Raw genomic sequence first — 18,348 nt, 5'->3', positions numbered from 1 at the left:
TTAAGTGTGCCAGATACTTATGAACACACATATTTTATGTACAAAACCATGGTCAGACCATAAAAAGTGCATTTGAAAATAAAAGAAAATCGTTTTTACTGAGTTGAATCAGAAACAGTATTTTGATGGTCTCCTGGTCCAAGTACTTGGACAGGTCTGATGGAGAAGGGCTGTCCACATATTCTGACAGAGGTGGCTGGACACCTGGCCTCCTTTTCGGCAGGAAATGTGGCAGAGAAGGTAAGCTGTCAGGTTCCTTCTCAGTTTTCCAGCCAGCTGTAGGGAGCGCCTCTGGCCCGGAGCGCTCGCTGGTGGAGCGGCTGCTGCAGCGTCTCCTGGCTGGAGGCCGGTCTGTCCCTCGACCTCTCGCTGGGGTACCAGGACAGCAGGAGACCTCCATTCTCTCCTCTTCCGCCTCCTCCTCCTTCCCAACATTGTAAATGCTGCACACAGAAAACGTTACGTGGTACGTTAGCTGTGCGCAGCACATGACTTGTAAAAATGATGCGTATTTTGCGCGGAATGATTTCGGCGGCGTTCCATGTATATTATACTTTCTTTACTTTTCTACAACTCAAAACAAACAACTTCTCATGAATACAAACTTACATGTCACTGGAATGATCAGTTCCTTCGATAAGATCGGCTTCATCCGCGCTGGTGGCAGAATCCGGGCCAGACGAGTGGCTGGACTTTTCATCCGACGCTGTAGTTTGCTGGAGAGCTTCACGCCAGATGTAAAATAGTTTGGCGCGACCAGGTTTTCGCGGCTCCTCAACTAATGTGTGGAAGTGTGTCAAAGGTGTGTGTCGTGGGTCGTACGGATCTGGTAATTGGATTTTCCGTTCTGAAACGGGTATTGAAAAAAAAAACAAAACGAGTAGTTATTTGATTTTCATTTTAAAATACAAAAATTAAAATTGAAATACAAGGCGTTTTTCCTTTTCATGATCAAAAAGGGATATACGATTTTTTTAAAATGCTTTGATTTTTGTTTTATATTTAGAATAACAAGAAAGTAAAATCAGTAAGAGACAGAAACGAAAAAAGGTCCGTTTTACCATTTTCTGAAACCGGAAGTGGTCATCAGTAAGTGTGGAGCCAAACGACAACAAGATTCTCAGAGGGCGGAGCCAGAGAGCAGTGATTGGTCAAGACCATAGATAATATAGAAGACAGCACGCTAGCGTATCTAGTCTTTGTATATCTATGGTTGGCACGTCCAGTAGCATCTCTGGCTGCTGTTGATCTTGTTTTTGGAGTAAAACACGGTAAGTAGATAAATACTTCTAACCTGTAGCGTTGTTTTGTTGTACGTTAAGTCAGCGACTTGTGAAGAGTTGTGTTTTGTCGTGTTTGAGCAGTTGGTCCAGACGCGTTAGCTGGCTAAGCGGCTAAGTTAGCTAGCGGGCTAATTAACACAGGTGGCTAACTTACCGCTGAACACCTGTGTTAGTTGCTGCCGCAGCTGTCATTTGTAGAATGAACTTCTCAACCTGTATTTCTCTACTATGTATTTTAGCTTTTAAAAAAGTTATTTCACTTTAAGGTTAACTGAAACCCGTTGAGCTGCACTAAAGTTTAACATTCAGCTGGTTTGGATTAAACAGCGCTTAACTTAACATTGCGCAACATTACCTCTCTGAATCTCCATAATTTCATTAAATTCCTTCTCTCTTCCACTGCTCAAGTTCAATCCAGTATATAAAGTGACATTAATAGTGAATAAACTAACAACCAGCCATTGTATTTATTTACTATTGCATTTATTTGTAGTAAAACATGAGTTGAAACATCCTACTTTTGGATCTAGAACTGCACAAGCCGTTCATTTTCAGTCACCTGATGAGTTAAACTCCCCTTTTTATGTGAGGTTGAAGCAGAAAGTCTGAGTTAACAAAGAAAGTTGTTTATAATTTGTGATACCTGTTATCTCTGACTTTAGTTTTTGGTGAGCTGATTTACACGTAGAAACGTTGTTCAGGAAGATTTCTCAGTAGCTCAGAGGACAGGCTGCTTTTTACACAACCTTGTAAGAGAATGTCTGTCAATGCTTTCAGCAGAATTTAGAAACACAACACTTCCTAAACAGATATTTTGAGGCTGTGAGGTTGAATGTTTGAGAGTATATCAGTGTGTTTGTTTGTGGTCTTTCTGTTTCTAGGTGGAAGCTGAATTAGTGAGGATGACTCCTGCTCCTGTCATCTCTAAGCTCCTCACACATCTTTACCTGCACATGAGGAAAATCACTCCTGTAGAATGCAGGTATGTTTGTCATTATTATAAAAAGATGTTGCCTGGTGACCTGTCAGAAACCCATTATACAGAGTCAGCCAAAATAATGTTTACACACATCAGGAAAAGAAAAACTTGCATAAATATTTCAATACCAAATTTATTCAGACATCATGAGATTAATAAAAGTTATCTTTGGCCTCTACAATTACAAGAGATGCTCAAAGTGGTGGCCACTGGCTTCCAGACATTTCTGTTGTGTTGTAGATGTCACTTGTTGATGCTCCATTCATGAGGGTAGCGCCATCTGTTGGGAAAACATCGTACAACAGGACACAGAGTTGTGATTTGATCAAACTTTGAAAGAGGTATCTATATGTATAGAAGTACTTATACAAATGAAATATTTATAAAAGTTTTTCTTTTCCTGATGTGTGTACATTATTTTGGCTGACTCTGAACTTAATGAGAACAAAACTGTCATTTAATTGTTGCTTTGAAAGCTTCTTTAGTGAAAACCGGCTGATGTTCTGCTTTGAAACAAACTGCTGTTGAGGTCTGTGTTTTTAGGTTTAACCCCACAGTTTCTGAATGAACTGATAGTTTGTTTTTTTTTCCTGATCAATGTGGACGTTATAATTGATGGTAACATTTACTGATCATATAGTCAACATGACAATACAGACCTGATCAAAATCTTAAGACCAGTTGAAAAATAGCTAGAATTTACCTTTTGCACATTTGGATCTTAATGAGGTTTTAAGTAGAGCTACAATATGCAAAAGCAAGAAGGGGGAGTGAGACAAAAAGCACTTTGAAAAAGTAACTTATTTAAAACAACAAGTAAACTGAAATAGGCTGTTTATCAGTATCAATATTTAGGGTCAGACCCTACAGTATTGAGATTAAGAAATCAAATATTCTATAAAATGTAAATACACTGAACTCATTTGGATATATTTAAGTGAGACTCTACAATATTATTTGACACAAATCTATCTAAATCAAAATTTTAATAATTTTCACACCAAACATTTACTGGACTGATTTAAATATTAAAATCACTCCTTTCTAATCCTCTGCTATACGTTCAAACCTGAGGCCTTAAATAGAAACACACAAGTATCTGTTTGAAGGAACTTCTGCAGAGTCCTGGTTCCAGAACATGATGATAGAATTATAGACAAACTTTAACAAAAGCTGCCTGAGAGTTTACAGGTTTTTATGTTGGATTTCTTCAGTAATTTAATGAGTGTTATCAGCAAAAATCAAGTGTTCATTTGATGAACTTCATTTCCTAAAACATCCAGAATTGGAGCTCATATCTTTGGCAGCTGTAAAGTTTCTGCTCCTTCAAAGTTCACAACACAATGAATTAATTCCTAAAACACTCTCAATGCTGGAGAGCGTTTGTGATGCTGAAGCAGTGAGCAGTTTTTCTGTTTCTTCTCTGGAGATGCACAATGAGGGACGTCTGCAGAGACTGAGAAAGAGTCTCACTACATCCTTACATGAGGAAAAAGACTTTATTGAAGACTACAATGAGAAAAACTATCAGACAGCAGAGGGCTGCATTCAAGTTGAGCTCTGAACATTTGATCTGGAACAGGAATTCAATAATGGCAGCATGAGCTTCATTTCAGTCTGTAGCTGCTGAATTCATGGATGAATCATCTGGCACTAGAGAGGAAGACCATCAAACATCCACGTCAGCTGATGGAGGTCCAAGAGTCTCACCAACCAACCAACCTACAGAGTGAGGACCTCGAATCTGATTGGACGGCCTCCTATTCAGCCACATGTGTGAACAAATGCCTCTAAGTTGATTTGTTTTCTAAAATAAATCTAGTTTGAGTCCTAATCTATGCCTGAGTGTTTGCTTCTTTACACCGCTGTTAACAGTTTAGGCTGTTAGATTGTTCCAGATAAGACAAGTACAAGATTCTTCAGAGCCGTTCTACCACGAGCCTGACAGGAAGAACTCCAACAGCTACTGAATGTTCCTGTGGTTCCCTCAAGGCTACAGGAGGAGCCCTACGAGGACGAGCCGGTCCACCTGATGGTGGCCAGTCGCTGCAGTTCAAAGCCAACACCGACTACGTGGACTTCTACTGGACCACACAGAGGTCTTCAAACCGGACCAACAAGTTCAGCGACTCCCCGACTCGTGGGTCTGAGGACGCCGCCGAGCCTCGGCCCAGCCGGCCTCCTGTCTGTGGGTGTTTGAATGCTGAGAGGTTTGTGGATGCATGTGAACGTGTCTGTGTTGAAACAGCAGCTTTGGACTCAGTAACGCCAGGAAAAACCAAGAGGTCCTTTATTTGTGACTTGCACTAAAAAACTGATGAAAATAAGTTTGCCAGGGTTCTGACTGATAACAGATTATTAAATAATGAAAATAATAGTTTAAATATTCCTTTAAACAATCCTTTTAGGTCTACATTTCCTTTACACTGACTTCTTGGTATATGTACAAGTATTTTGGGTGGAATATACCATTAAGCCCAATGTTCAAGGGTTCTTCTGGGAATATACTATTAAACCAACCTTTTAGGTAAATGTTCCAGGATGTTGGGTAGAATATACCATCAGATCAACCTTTTAGGTCTACATTGGAAGATTTTAGAGTAGAATATTACTCCAAACCATCCTTTAGGTCTACATTTAAGGTGGAATACTCCTTCATACTAACTTTTTTGGTCTACATTGAAGGATTTTTTCTAAACCACCCTTTCGGGTCTATATTTGGGGTTTTAGGTGGAATATTCCTTTTACCCAGCCCCTCAGCTCTCTTTGAGGATTTTGGATGGAATACTCGGTTAAACCAACATTTTAGGTGCATGTCCAAGGATTTTTGGTGGAATGTTCCTTTAAGGTGGATGTTTGAGGACCTTGTAGGTGGAATACTTCCTGAAACCAACCTTTTAGGTCAACATTCAAAGATTTAAGGTGGAATATTCCTTTAAACCAACCAATGTTCCCTGTAATTTTTCATGAGTCTGAGCAAACACACAAACTCCCTGAGCGTCCCTTGGACCACTGTGAGCAACATCAGACGTGTGCACTGTGGTCACACCAGCATCACATCCATTCAAGTTACATGGTTTATTAAAAGAATCAAATTACAGCATTTACATTTCTGTTAAAACACTTTGTCAACAGGAGCCAGTTGAAGGCTGCAGTGATTTTAGTGACACTACAATGTATCAGAGTGAAGTTATTGAATATTTGTCTCTCTTTACTGTTGCAGTGGTTTTGCAAATTGCAGACGGACCCTGTTCACTCCATAGACACCAATGTTATTCTGTAGCTTGAAAGACAGCTACTTTTGATAAAACTGGGCTTGTAGCACATTGTCTACCTTACAACGATGGGAAAGAGGCACTGTTTATGTTTTGACAACCTATATCTAACGAGTTATTGATGCTGGAAGTCTGAATCTGTGAATATCTTTCCAACTTTACTGAACTTGGGGCCACTACCACCTAAGGAGTGATATATTTAATTTTGAAAAAAGCATTTAGCCATACTTAAAGCTTTAAGTGCTTTATTAACACGGAACTAAAAATTTTGTATTGTTTTATTATCACAGGTTCTGTCTGAAAAGAGGTGGCATCATTTTAAACAGTGAAATCAAACTAATAAAATGTAATGACCAACCAGTGAGCAATACTGGATTCTGCAAAAACATAAACAACTTTTTTTAAAAATCTAAATCTTATCTTAACACAGTTAATGTATTAACTTATTTTCGTGTGTATGCATGTATTTATTGATTTATTTAGTACTGTTAACATATCAGAGTTCTGAGTGAATTTTTCTTAAGATAGGCAAAGGCCATTTATTGATTACATATAGGCTGTTAAATGTTTATTAAAAACTAAAAAGCATTTAAAAAAACAACTTAGGCATTTATTGAGTCACTAAAATACTGTAGAGTACAGACCACATCAGCATGATTATAAGCATCCTCTGGTAAATTAACAACCAGATACTGATGTCTCTCACCATATGGACTTCAGGAGATGACTGGGGGATGATAAACTGTGACCTACTGGTTGGGTTCTCTCTGTTCTCATGTTTCTTACATGTTTGTCCCCTGACAGCCGGGTCGTAATGTTTTTTGAGCAACACACCATACTATGACATTTTTACAATGATGGTTCTACTATGGAACCAGTTTGACATGTTCAGGCGTTCTTTGTGTGAAAACTCAGAGATTTCAGGTATCAGAAGGTGGTTTTCAACTTTCTTTGTTAACTTTCTGCTTCAACTTTAAACTAAATTTCCTTGACTAACCCAGCCCTCTGGACTTCCAGTAAGCTGTGTTCCTATTGGCTGTCCAGGTGGCTGCTTGGTGTTATCAGGAACACCTGAGCAGCTTGGTGTTATTAGGAACACCTGAGCAGCTCAGTGTCTTCCTGCTTTATTTAGCTGCAGACAAACATTTCCTCTGTTTCTCTTCACCACAGAACTGGGTTTGGCTCCATTGCTTTAGTTTGTTCTTTAGGTGTTGGCTTGCAGCTTCCAGCAGTAAAATCATCTTTAATGTGTTTCTTGGTGTGTTTTAGGGCTTTGTTCTGGATAGTTGTCTTGGTAAATGAGGTTCTTTAGCCACAGTTAGCACATGGTGCTAATGTGTGCAGTGATTAGTGGATTTGGTGCAGCTGTGTCTTTATCTTGGCTGTAGTGAGTCTTTAGAGGTTTTTGGTCAGACACATTCTGTATTCTTGTTTGTGAACCAACGTTGGTTGTCCAGAAGGTAAGAGTTCCTGTCCTGATTCTCTGTTCTCAGAGGTTCTCTGGTAGGCTGCAGGAGACTTTAGCGTTTGGGTTGTGTTAGTTTGGTTTTTGTACGGTTTCATTTGGACGACTATCTTGAGGCCCCTCCATGTGGTTTAGTGAGGTTTTCTGCAACAGTTCTACATAGCAGCCTGCAGCAGAAGAGACTTTGAGAGTTTTTAGGAAGTTCTGGAGACCAGACTTTAGAGCAGCAGAAACATTTGTCAGCAGTTTGAGCAGGAGAAGGTGAGCTTCAGAGTAGAAATGAGACGGAAACCTTCTTGACCCGTGTGGTGAGGTCCTGTACCAAGAGTTTGAGCAGGTTGTGAAGAGTCTGTAGTTCTTTGGTCTGAAAGCACAAGAAGAGTCGACTCATTAAAGGAGAAAACAGGAGATAATGTTGGTTCTTCTGTCGTTCTGCAGTTTCCTTAGACTGAATATCAAGTTTATATTTTAAATGATTTACCATGTGAGCCCAAGAAGACTTCAATAAACTCCCTCCATCCCCTGAACACAACATATTTTATTACCATGTTAAATCTTTTTTTTTTTCAAATGTTTTTGAGTTTTAATCATAGTTTTAGCATAGTTTTTTTCTCTTTGCTTGTTTAGTTTTGTCATCTGTGTGAAAGGTGCTAAACAAATAAAGTTGAATTGATAAACTGAGTAATTGACTAACTCATGATTGTGACAACAGAAGTATTTTCATTGTGATTTAAGGGTTTATTTTATTTTTAAGGTTGGGGTTAAAATCTTGACAGAAAAAGAATATCATTTAATTGTATGTAATGTTTAACTATATTAAACAGACAAAATATTGAATTAGATAATTCAACAAGATACAATACATGTCATTATGAAATTAAACAAAATTTTTAAAATACAAATATTAAAAATTACAGATAAAATGTTTTCCATAATTAAACTTTTAAAAAATACAATTAAACAAGAAGGATATTAAACATTTTTCAAAAATGCAAAACATTTAATTACATTATTAAACCTTTAAAAAGACAAAACATTTAATTAAAAAATTAAATGTTTAATAAGAAAATTACATCTTAAAGACAATAAAACTTCAAATAGGAATTAAACAGAAAATACAATGAAGCATTTAAAAAGAAAATTAAACATGAAAAGGTGGTAAAATATTTAAAAAGAAAGACCTTAAAGATTTAATTGAAACATTAAATATTTGGAAAGGAAAAAAAACTCAAACAAGCCGATAAAACATTTGAAAAAACAATTAAACATTAAAAAGACAAAACATTTCGAAATCAAACATTAGAAAAGAATAAAAGGTGAGAAAAGAGCAAACTAAACGTTAAAGAAGAATCAAACTAAAGACAAAACATTTGAAAAGATACCAGTTAGACTTTAGAAGATCAAATTAAACAGAAGAGACAATAAAACAATCAAAAAGAGCAAAAACAGATAAAGGTTTTAAAGCGTTTTCTAGTCTGAAATGAAAACATCAAGTTGTTTCTTCAAGCATTTCCTCTTTCTATGTTCTTGGTTTGATTGTGGACAGATTTACTAAGAACTCATTTCAGAAAACTGCTTTCCAGATAAAGTCTACTAGTAGTTGAAGGCATTTATCAAACTAATGTTACCTTTTGATCTCCACAAACTTTACTGTTCAGTGAAGAGAATCAAAGTTTGTTAAGGATTTCTAAAAAACCCACAGGTGAAGGTCTGAGAAGAACTCAGATGGATGGTCTAAATGTGAAATCAAGACTCATGGTCACAAGTTTTAAGGCTTCTGTTAACCAGAAAGTTCAAACTAACAGAGAAGTACTGAGAAACTTTTAAAATTTCAGTCCTCAGACTGTCTGAAGGTTCAAACTAACAGAGAACTACTCAGGAACTTAGAAGATATCAGTCCTTGGACTGTCTGAAGGTTCAATCCAACAGAGAACTACTGTGGGACTTAGAAAATTTCAGCCCTCAGACTGTGTGAAAGCTCAGGTCCTGAGGACTCGGGAGGTGTGGAGGCTTTGGAAAGTCTTGGAACTGAGGGTTCCACCCTCCAGCTCAAAGGCTGAAGTCCAACCTCCTGAGAAAAACGGTCGAGACAAGACTCGAGTTTAAAAAAAACTCGAAAATGACAAAAACTAGATGATAAATGCGCAAAAAAAAGAAGAATTAGTATCTGAGCAAGTAGCTCAGGGGGATAAGAAGAGGACTACAGAGTGGAAGGTCGCAGGTTCAAGACCTGCCACTGGCACTTTTCTTTCTTTGTCTTTGTCAGGATTTTGATAAAACATAAGAAGGGTCTGGTCTTGAACCAGCGACCTGCAGCTCCATAGGCAAATCCTTAACTCACTGAGCTACAGATCAGATAAAAAGAAATAAATTCGTCGTCCCTTTGACATCGTAGTTGATGAAGTGACCACATGGGTGGAGCCAAGGCGGAGTCTGGGTGGAGCCAGGGCGGAGAGTAGGCGGGGAGGTGGGTGGTGGCCTCCCCCCTCTACTCCCCCACCTTCCCCCCACCACCCACCACACCTTCCCCCGCCCGACGAGTTCTTCGAGTCTCCACGAGTTCTTCGAGTCTCCACAGGTTTTCCCGAGTTTCTGGAGTTTCCACCAGGTCCGAGGTAGAACAAGTCTTGAAGAGGTGTTGAAGTCGGCCAGGATGGACTGACTTTTTACAGCGACTAGAAGGCCTAGACTAGAAGACCACTAGAAGAGCAGGTCTTTAACCACCATCCATAAAATCCATGGAGTCGCTCCAGAGAAATGAAGGGAGGTCAACTTTTATCAACCTCCATCCACATGTTCAACTTGATATCTTTACTTTGACATTTTTAGCACCACAAACCTTTAGTACACACAGTATCACACTTTATCATCATTTATTAGGACTTTAATGGAATCCACCAGCAGATTTACTTTTTGTTGACAAACTTTATTCTTGTCGTTGTGGGACTGCAGTATTTAAAACTCTTCCTTCTATTTGACCTCATGTTTATTAGTTTTAGTTTAGAAAGTTATTTTAGTTGCCCATTAGTCTCTTAAAAACCAAATAATAAATTGGATTAGTCAAGAAATTTTAATTTCTTACTTTGTCATATTTTAGACATGACAAAAAATATAAAAATAAAGTGTCTTGAGACAATTTGACCTGTAATTGGCATTATAAAAATAAAATTGAATTAAAATTGTATGTATCTTGTAATGTTGGAGTAATTCAGCCATATATGTTGGAAAATACATTTTCTTTGTCCATTAATCTGTTGTTTTCTCCAGTAATTCATTTCTTGTTTTGGTTTATAAAATGTCAAACCCAAATACATTCAGTTTACTGTCATAAAAACCAAAAAGATTCATTCATGATGCAGGAATCAGGCAGTTTTTCACTTTTTATCTTAGTTCAGTCAGAAAGATAGTTGATAATGTGTGAATTGTTGCAGCTTGTGAGCCGTAGAAGGTTTTAATCTTTGGGGCAGAGTGTCAAAAAACATTTAGAAACCAACATCAACAAGACACTCCAAGATTTGAACATCATTTGCATGACAATGTCTAATTAAAGGACATTTATTTCCAATGTAAATGTGTGATATCCATCCTCTGGAGCTTTCTCTTCACATTGTCTTCCACCTGGACTGGTTTGGTCGGGAGCATGTGCAACAAACATTTGAAAAACTGCACTTTAACATCAATGAATGACACTGAAGTTTAATCTCTACATAAATGAGACTGAGTCTGGATGTGCTGCTCTGTCATTAACTCCTAAGTTTAGGGAAAGTTCAAACAAAAGAGGACAGTTTAGATAAGACTTGAGAATGAGCTTATTTTGAACAAACATCTCAGACTTTCTGAGCTTCAGCACCTACAGCAAGATATTTTAACAACAAGCAACTCAAGAGATCCAGAAGTTGGAGAGAGTTAGCTTTAGCTGAGCCAAAGAACATGTTGGACGCTAACTTAGCAAACATTTCAGACTTTTCTCTGTGAATTCTGAGAAATAATTTCCTATTTAATGACAGCTACACATCTTAACTCAGTCTCATTAAAACAGACTCTAATTCAGTGTCATCCATCCATATTAAAGTGCAGTTACCCAAAATGTTTGTTGCATGAGCTCCAACAAAACCTGTCCAGGTAGAAGGCCACTTTGACAAACAGGAAGTGGAAGATTCCAAGCAGATTTATAGAAGGGGGAACCAGACTGTACTAAGTGTGGTTGAGTATAGAGGGGTGTTTTGTGGGTTTTTAAGGCTGATAATGATTATTACTGAGACATTTGGAGTTGATATTCATTTGCAGTAAATGAACGTATTTAAAACCTTGGAGTTAAACTTAGAAGAACACAAACTCTAACAGGAAACTTTGTTGATACGTTTTTGTTTTGTTTACAGAAGTTAAGTTAAAGGAGTTTTATTCGTGACGTATAACCAATCAAATCACTCCAGAAGACAGAGCCACCACAGGTAGATAAAGGTTCAGAGCCAAAGTAGCACCATTTTTAAATGTATTTATTACCGTAAATCAGTAAAAAATAAAACACTGATAATCAGTAAATCAGTCAGCCCACAATTACTACAATTCTTCAATGTATGTCTCTTTCCTTTGACTTGTTATTTGTACAATATACGATGTATATTATGGTGTTTTTTCATACCAAAGGCTATACTATGATGTTTTCTAAGAGACATACTCTGTTTGTTCTGGCCCTGGGCCACTGCACTCCTCCTCTGTTGTTTTCTGGATTGTACTCAGCTGCATGCCTTCGTCCACCCGGCCTCCGTTGACTCGTCCCGCCTGCCGTCTCTGGAGCTGAAGCTGGATTGGAACAGACCAAAGTACAGTCCAATCACGATGCCAGCTGCCTCTCAAAAGGCTGCTTCATCTGGCAGGTGGCGGAACTTCTTCTGAGGGGAAGCTGAGCTGGCCTGGCAGAACTTTGGAGATGTGTTCCAGTGGTTGGTGGATGTGTGGGGAGATAGAGAGGGACCTTTGAATTGTTCAGAAAGGAAAACAGGAAACCCATTGGTAGTTTTAGTTTAGGGTGCTACTGCGGTGTGTTTTTGGGCTTGAAGAGGTGAACAGGAAGAGGTTTTTTTTCGTATTGATTATCTTTTACTTTGTTCCTGGTTGGAATGCCCATCAATGTCAACATGAAGTTCACTTTAAGTTCTGTTTATTTATTTTTATTTTACTAACACCCATTTGCTTTTAACCCCCTCACATGTTGTGTTGTTGTAAACGTACTCTTTCAAATAAATACTCATCTAACCCTCTGGAAACCAGCGTTTGGACTGTTTTGGTGTTGCTCCTCACCTACTTCAGACAGCTGGGACAAAACAACGTTTTGTGGACCAAAGGCTATACTATGACGTTTTTAGAGCGACATGCTATACGATGACGTTTTTAGAGCGACATGCTATACTATGACGTGTCGAGAGCGACATGCTATACAATGACATTTTTAGAGCGACATGCTATACTATGACGTTTTTTGGGCGACATGCTATACTATGACGTTTTTAGAGCGACATGCTATACTATGACGTTTTTAGAGCGACATGCTATACTATGACGTTTTTAGAGCGACATGCTATACTATGACGTTTCAAGAGCGACATGCTATACGATGATGTTTTTTGGACGACATGCTATACGATGATGTTTTTAGAGCGACATGCTATACTATGACGTTTTAAAAGTGACATGCTACACTATGATGTTCTTTGGACAACATTGCTATACTATGACGTCTTTAAGAGCGACATGCTATGCTATGACATTTTTAGAGCGACATGCTATACTGTGACGTCTCAAGAGCGACATGCTATACGATGATGTTTTTTGGACGACATGCTATACGATGACGTTTTTAGAGCGACATGCTATACTATGACATTTCTTGGACGACATGCTAAACTGTGACATTTTTTGGGAGACATGCTATATTATGACGTTTTTAGCGCGACATGCTAAACTATGACGTTTTTAGAGCGACATGCTATACGATGACGTTTTTAGAGCGACATGCTATACTATGACGTTTTTTGAGCCACATGCTATACTATGACGTTTTTTGGGCGACATGCTATACTGTTACGTTTTTTGGGTAACATGCTATACTATGACGTTTTTAGAGTGACATGCTAAACTGTGATGTTTGTTGGACCAAAGGCTTTACTATGACGTTTTTAGAGCGACATGCTATACTATGACGTTTTTAGAGCAACATGCTACACTATCACGTTTTTAGAGCAACATGCTATACTATGACGTTTTTTGGGCGACATGCTATACTATGACATTTTTTGAGCCACATGCTATCCCATGATGTTTTTTGGGAGACATGCTATACTATCACATTTCAAGAGTGACATGCTATACGATGACACTTTTAGAGCGACATGCTATACTATGACGTTTTTAGAGCGACATGCTATACTATGACGTTTTTGGAGAGACATGCTACACTATGACGTTTTTAGAGCGACATGCTATACTATGACGTTTCAAGAGCGACATGCTATACGATGACTTTTTTTGGACGACATGCCATACAATGACGTTTTTAGAGCGACATGCTATACCATGATGTTTTTAGAGCGACATGCTATACTATGACGTTTTTAGAGCGACATGCTATACTATGACGTTTTTAGAGCGACATGCTATCCTATGACGTTTCAAGAGCGACATGCTATACGATGACGTTTTTTGGACGACATGCCATACAATGACGTTTTTAGAGCGACATGCTATACCATGACGTTTTTAGAGCGACATGCTATACCATGACGTTTTTAGATCAACATGCTATAGTATGAAGTGTTTAGAGCGACATGCTGTGCTATGATGTTTTTAGAGCGACATGCTATACTGTGACGTTTCAAGAGCGGCATGCTATACTGTGACGTTTTTTGGGCGACATGCTATACTATGGCGTTTTTTGGACGACATGCTATCCTATGACGTTTTTAGAGTGACATGCTAAACTGTGATGTTTGTTGGATCAAAGACTATACTATGACGTTTTTAGAGCGACATGCTACACTATGACGTTTTTAGAGCAACATGCTATACGATGACATTTTTTGGGTGACATGCTATACTATGACGTTTTTAGAGCGACATGCTATACTATGACGTTTTTAGAGCGACATGCTATACTATGACGTTTTTTGGGCGACATGCTATACTATGACGTTTCAAGAGCGACATGCTATACGATGACATTTTTAGAGCGACATGCTAAACTATGACGTTTTCAGAGCGACATGCTATACGATGACGTTTTTAGAGCGACATGCTATGCTATGATGTTTTTAGAGCGACATGCTATACTGTGACGTTTCTAGAGCGACATGCTTTAGTATGACGTTTTTTGGATGACATGCTATACTATGACGTTTTAAGAGCGACATGCTATACTATGACGTTTTTAGAGCGACATGCTACACTATGACGTTTTAAGAGCGACATGCTATACTATGACACTTTTAGAGCGACATGCTACACTATGACATTTTGAGAGCGACAGGCTATACTGTGACGTTTTTTGGGCAACATGCTATACTATGACGTTTTTTGAGCCACATGCTAAACTGTGATGTTTGTTGGACCAAAGGCTATACTATGACGTTTTTAGAGCGACATGCTATACTATGACGTTTTTAGAGCGACATGCTATACGATGACGTTTTTTGGACGACATGCCATACAATGACGTTTTTTGAGCGACATGCTATACTGTGACGTTTTTAGAGCGACATGCTATACCATGACGTTTTTAGATCAACATGCTATAGTATGAAGTGTTTAGAGCGACATGCTGTGCTATGATGTTTTTAGAGCGACATGCTATACTGTGACGTTTCAAGAGCGACATGCTATACTATGACGTTTTTTGGACGACATGCTATACTATGACATTTTAAGAGCGACATGCTATACTGTGACGTTTTTTGGGCAACATGCTATACTATGGCGTTTTTTGGACGACATGCTATCCTATGACGTTTTTAGAGTGACATGCTAAACTGTGATGTTTGTTGGACCAAAGACTATACTATGACGTTTTTAGAGCGACATGCTACACTATGACGTTTTTAGAGCAACATGCTATACGATGACATTTTTTGGGTGACATGCTATACTATGACGTATTTAGAGCGACATGCTATACTATGACGTTTTTAGAATGACATGCTATACTATGACGTTTTTTGGGCGACATGCCAAACTATGACATTTTTAGAGCAACATGCTATAATATGACATTTTTAGAGCGACATGCTATACTATGACGTTTCAAGAGCGACATGCTATACGATGACATTTTTAGAGCGACATGCTAAACTATGACGTTTTCAGAGCGACATGCTATACGATGACGTTTTTAGAGCGACATGCTATACTATGACGTTTCTAGAGCGACATGCTATGCTATGTTTTTAGAGCGACATGCTATACTGTGACGTTTCTAGAGCGACATGCTTTAGTATGACGTTTTTTGGACGACATGCTATACTATGACGTTTTAAGAGCGACATGCTATACTGTGATGTTTGTTGGACCAAAGGCTATACTATGACGTTTTTAGAGCGACATGCTATACTATGACGTTTTTAGAGCGACATGCTACACTATGACGTTTTGAGAGCGACATGCTATACTATGACGTTTGTTGGGTGACACTGTATACTATAGGCTTTGTAAATTGACATATGACTATGACTTTTTTTTGTTTTAGTTTTGTTTTTTAGCAACATAAGAATTTGAACAGTTTTAAAAAGTACTATAGTTTTACTTGTGCAATGAAATATTATTCTATGGCATTTTTTAGATGACATATACTCTGATGCTTTCTTGAAAAACATACTATTTTGACAATATACTGCACTATGACATTTTTTGAACCACATATCATACATGACAATTTTAGGCAACATCCTATCATGTTGCACTTTTTGAACCACATAATAATCAGTTGGGTTTTTTTGCCGACATGCTATACTATGAACGACAGGCCATACTATGTTATTCTTGAAAAGTATACTATACTTTGACATTCTCTGAACTACATCCTATACTATGGCGTTATACACAGAGTGCTTTGGTTACATGTTGATTTATAATCTAGATTTTTTTCTGTTTTGTTTTTTGACAGGATTACCACAGACCTGACCGTGAACACCGCTGACACCCACCTGAGGGAGACACTGCCTAAGATCTCAAGGCTGCTTGGTTTATGGTCTTTCTGGTCCTGCTCCAGAACGCCTTCATCAACTACATCTTCTTTTGAAGAGGCCCTCAGATGCTGCAATCTCTGACCTTAAGGAGGAATTGCTACTTTCACTCTGTAACGAGACGGCGGTTATTTTAAAGACCCAGCTCCTGGCGGCTTTGAGTGAAAGTTTAACACCCATCAAAACAGAACTACAGACAGTTAAATCTGAGCTGTCAGTCAGTATTTCAAACATCAAGTCTGACCCGGCTGCCCTAAAGCACACTGTGGGTGAAACGGAAACTTCACTCTCCACATCACCGAAGACATCGTCACACTCCAAAGCAAAGCACCTGTCTGTTGAACTTTTAAAAGTGGACTATAAATGTGAAGAATGTGAGCAACAGCAGACTGTGAGCAGTGGAACAGATGTGATCAGAAAGAAGTCATTTTCTTTTTCTTTTCTTTCTGGTTGACCTGATGCTGTCAGATGCAGATGTTGGAGCTGATTCTGATCTGTCAGGATAAAAAGCTGCTTTTCCTTCACAGACTTTTCAGGAAATTATTCTCTTAGGTTTTCTCTGCTATTTATATTTTTATTATCTGTGATTATTTCATTATTTCTTTATTGTAAAAATAAAGTTTGAGGCATGAAGACTCATTTAGTTATTTTAATCCTGAAATCTTTGATGTAGCAGAACTAAACTTCCATTTTCCTTCTTGTACTTCAGATACTCGAACTAAACGTATCTTCAACATGGATCATCTGCTTTTAATGAATCAGCAGCAACATCACAACAACAAATGAGACAATTTTCAACAAATTAATGAAACTGAAGTCATTTAAAACTATCAGAGTCTGTTTTAGTGTCAAATTAAAGCTGATTACTGACAACTAGAACATTAACGTTACTGTTTTAATCACATTTAAGTTTCCTGAACGTTACATTAATGTCAACCAGCCACAGTTTTATGAACTTAATGAACCACATTACAGGAACACAACACACTTCAGCTGTTTACATGAAACTCAACACATTAGCTTGATGCTACGTTAGCTTTAATCAGGCTACGACTAGCAGCTAGCTCTTTTAGCATCGCTAACATTAAAGCTAATATTTACTATGCTAACTTTCTTCTCCGGTCAACACACACTGAAACAAACTCCACCAACATCTGGAGTGCATGGCACACATTACATCTGACACTAAAGCTGCATATAAAGTGCATTAAAAGCGGCACCGATACGAAAATAAACATTTACTTACCGAACTATTAGAGTCCTTTCAGTGTCTGCTGGTAGAATCAGCCGAAGGTAGAAAACTGATTAAAACAAGCCAACGGGCAGGAAAACTGTCTGTGGAAAATGTTGTGCTGCTCCACCGATAAATAAACCAACAGTTATTATATTAGAATTAATCCAGACGAGGAGAGCAGAGTCTCTGCTGCTTCCTCCATAGGACCTGTCAATCATTCCAGACCGGACTGTCAATCAAGTAGTCCCGCCCCCTGGATTCGCAAAACTTTAACGCTCGATAAAAAAAATCAATATTGATTTATTTTAAGATCAGCCACCTGATCTCTCATTTTGACCATGAAAACTCACGAAAAAAAATGTATGTACAGTCTATGCACCATACTCTGTTTGGCTCCACACTTGCTGATGACCACTTCCGGTCTCAGAAAATGAAATAATGGACCTTTTTCGTTTCTGTCTCTTACTGATTTTACTTTCTTGTTATTCTAAATATAAAACGAAAATCAACGGATTTTATTTTAAAAAATCGTATATCCCTTTTTGATCATGAAAAGGAAAAGTGCCTTGTATTTCAATTTTAATTTTTGTATTTTAAAACGAAAATCAAATAACCACTCGTTTTTTGTGTTTCAATACCCGTTTCAGAACGGAAAATCCAATTACCAGATCCATACACGGACCGTGGTGGATGTCTGGTGTGTGTGTGTGGGCTGTTTGTCTGAATGTTTTTGTAAAAAAAAAAAAAAAAAAAGTGGGACTGAAACGAGTGAGAGCTCGTATGTGTGCAACTGCAGTTGTAGTTGTCGGCTGAAAAACTACAACTCCCGGCATTAACGTCACTTCCTGTTGATGGGGACGGGAGCCTCTCGGGTATGGACGC

General features: G+C 38.2%; 2 long non-coding RNA genes across 4 annotated transcripts; one reads left to right on the top strand and one right to left on the bottom strand.

Moving 5' to 3' along the window:
- The first annotated feature begins 1,385 nt into the window (after positions 1 to 1,385).
- LOC129349515 (uncharacterized) lies at positions 1,386 to 7,683 on the top strand. The gene is made up of 2 exons (XR_008602551.1): positions 1,386 to 2,265; positions 3,692 to 7,683. It is a non-coding gene; the product is annotated as an uncharacterized LOC129349515 (long non-coding RNA).
- Positions 7,684 to 11,482: 3,799 nt separating this feature from the next.
- Positions 11,483 to 17,660, bottom strand: LOC129349514 (uncharacterized). 3 transcript variants are annotated; one of them, XR_008602549.1, is made up of 3 exons: positions 17,479 to 17,660; positions 16,194 to 16,343; positions 11,483 to 11,977 (listed from the first exon to the last, which is right to left on the bottom strand). It is a non-coding gene; the product is annotated as an uncharacterized LOC129349514 (long non-coding RNA). The 3 variants fall into 3 exon arrangements; XR_008602550.1 differs by lacking the exon at positions 16,194 to 16,343; XR_008602548.1 differs by lacking the exon at positions 17,479 to 17,660 and having other exon boundaries at positions 16,194 to 16,624.
- Positions 17,661 to 18,348: the final 688 nt, after the last annotated feature.

This window comes from Amphiprion ocellaris, chromosome 8 (assembly GCF_022539595.1).
Source record: "Amphiprion ocellaris isolate individual 3 ecotype Okinawa chromosome 8, ASM2253959v1, whole genome shotgun sequence".
Taxonomy (NCBI): Eukaryota; Metazoa; Chordata; class Actinopteri; family Pomacentridae; genus Amphiprion; species Amphiprion ocellaris.
The sequence above is the reverse complement of the archived record's forward strand: the minus strand, read 5'-3'. Positions and strand labels throughout refer to the sequence as shown.